Below are 2778 nucleotides of genomic sequence, written 5' to 3' on the forward strand. Positions count from 1 at the left end.
TCAAAACAGTATATGACGACTGACATAGCGTATGCATACCCATGGCACACAAAACACTTCAGAAAACTTTTGCAGAAGCAACGAAAAAAGCATGCCAAATTCAGAAGAAAGCAAAATCACCAAGACTGGCTAACTTTCACGGAAGCTCGAAATTAAAAAAAAAAAAAAAAAAAGACTCTAAGCACTAATGGGACTTAACATCTGAGGTCATCAGTCCCCTAGACTTAGAACTACTTCAACCTAACTAACCTAACACACATCGCCGGCCGGAGTAGCCGAGCGGTTCTAGGCGCTACAGTCTGGAACCGCGCGACTGCTGCGTTCGCAGGTTCGAATCCTGCCTCGCGCATTGATGTGCGTGATGTCCTTAGGTTAGTTAGGTTTAAGTAGTTCTAAGTTCTAGGGGACTGATGACCTCAGAAGTTAAGTCCCATAGTGCTATAGTGCTCAGAGCCATTTGAACCATTTGAACCACATCCATGCCCGATGCATAATTTGAACCTGCGGCCACAGCAGCAGCGCGGTTCCGGACTGAAGCGCCTAGAACCGCTCGAAATTTAGTGCGGACGCCAATGCGAGATGCTTTTAATAGTATCCGCAATGAAACATTGTCTCAAAATATGGTAGCTCTCCGTCTTCAGGCCACAAGTGGCCCATCGGGACTATCCAACCGCCGTGTCATCTTCAGCTGAGGATGTGGATGTGGAGGGGCGTGTGGTCAGCTCACCGCTCTCTCGGTCGTTATGATGGTTTTCTTTGACCGAAGCCGCTACTATTCGGTGGAGTAGCCCCTCAATTGGCATCAAGAGGCTGAGTACACCCCGAAAAATGGCAATAGCGCATGGCAGCCCACCTGGTTACCCATCCAAGTACCGGCCACGCCCAACAGCGCTTAACTTCGGTGATCTGACGGGAACCGGTGTATCCACTGCGGCAAGGCCGTTGCCCCTCAATATATGGTAGAAAACCCAAAGGGATTCCGGTCGTATGTTAAGTACACCAGTGGCAAAAAACAGTCATACCGTCACTGTGCGATAGCGATGGAAATGTTACCGATGATGGTGCCACTAAAGAGGAGTTACTAAATACAGTTTTCCGTAATTCCTTCACGAAAGAAGACGAAGTAAATATTCCAGAATTCGAAACCGGAACAGCTGTTAGAATGAGTGACATAAAAGTAGATATCATACCTATTGCGAAACAACTCAAATCACTTAATAAAGGCAACTCTTCCGGTCCAGATGCTATACCAATCAGGTTCCTTTCAGAGTATGCAGCCTTTCTTCGCAATCATATACAATCGCTCACTTGACGAAAGGTCTCTTCCTAAAGACTGGAAAGAAGCACAGGTCACACCAATATTCAAGAAAGGAAATAGGAGTAACCCATTGAATTACAGACCCATATCACTGACCTCAATTTGCAGTACGATTTTGCAACATATACTGTACTCGAACATTATGAATCACCTTGAAGAAAATGACTTATTGATACATAACCAACACGGATTCAGAAAATATCGTTCTTGTGCAGCGCAGCTAGCTACTTATTCCCATGAGGTAAAGAGTGCTGTCGACAAGGGACCTCAGATCGATTCCATATTCCTAGATTTCCTCGCAGAGAGGTCACAGTTCGTAGTGATAAATGGTAAATCATCGAGTAGAACAGAAGTGATATCTGCCGTTCAACAAGGTAGTGTCATAGGCCCTCTGCTGTTCCTGATTTACATAAATGATCTAAGTGATAATTTGAGCAGCCCCCTTAGATAGTTTGCAGATGACGCTGTAATTTAAAGTCTACTAAAATCATATGACGATCAATCGCAATTACAAAATGATCTAGAGAGAATTTCTGTATAGTGTGAAAAGTGGCAATTGGCACTAAACAAAAGTGCGAGGTCATCCACTTGGGTACTAAAAGAAATCGGATAAGTTTTGGGTATACAATAAATCGCACAAACCTAAGGGCTGTTAATTCGACTAAATACCTAGGAATTACAATAAGAGCAACTTAAATTGAAAAGACCACATAGACGATATTGAGGGGAAGGCGAAACAAAGACTGCGCTTTATTGACAGAACACTTAGAAGATGCGACAAACTCACTAAAGAGACAGCCTACATTACACTTGTCCGTCCTCTGCTGGAATATTTCTACGCGGTGTGGGATCCTTACCAGGTAGTATTGACGGAGGAAATCGAAAAAGTGCAAAGAATGGCAGCTCGTTTCGTGTTATCGCGCAATAGGGGTGAGAGTGTCTCTGGAATCATACGAGAGTTGGGGTGGCAGTCACTGAAACAAAGGCGGTCTTCTTTGCGGCGAGATCTATTTACGAAATTTCAATCACCAACTTTCTCTTTCGAACGCGAAAATATTTTGTTGACACCTACCTACTTAGGGGGAAATGGTCATCATAATAAAATAAGAGAAATCAGAGCTCGAACGGAAAGATTTAGGTGTTCCTTTTTCCCACGCGCCATTTGAGAGAAGTATGGTAGAGAAGTGGTATGAAAATGGTTTGATGAATCCTCTGCCAGGCACATTAGTGTGAATTGCAGAGTAACCATGTAGATGTAGATGTAGAAGCAGCTCTGCAGGAAGTATCTACAAGCTCCAGTCACATTAATGTGACCGCTGCCTACGCTCAGCAATAACCTCTCACAGACGGCAAGTGGCAGCACTACGACTGGAGGGAATATAAAGCGTATCGGGGGAACTTGGAAAACGTTGCAATCGTCGCCGTAATGTGGAAATGGAGCGAATTACCTGACGTCCAAA

The 2778-nt window shown here is 44.2% G+C and overlaps 1 pseudogene; it reads right to left on the minus strand.

Moving 5' to 3' along the window:
• Positions 1–829: 829 nt before the first annotated feature.
• Positions 830–947, minus strand: LOC126189798 (5S ribosomal RNA; annotated as a pseudogene).
• Between the last annotated feature and the right edge of the window lie 1831 nt (positions 948–2778).

Source organism: Schistocerca cancellata, chromosome 5 (genome assembly GCF_023864275.1).
Source record: "Schistocerca cancellata isolate TAMUIC-IGC-003103 chromosome 5, iqSchCanc2.1, whole genome shotgun sequence".
In the NCBI taxonomy this organism is placed as follows: Eukaryota; Metazoa; Arthropoda; class Insecta; order Orthoptera; family Acrididae; genus Schistocerca; species Schistocerca cancellata.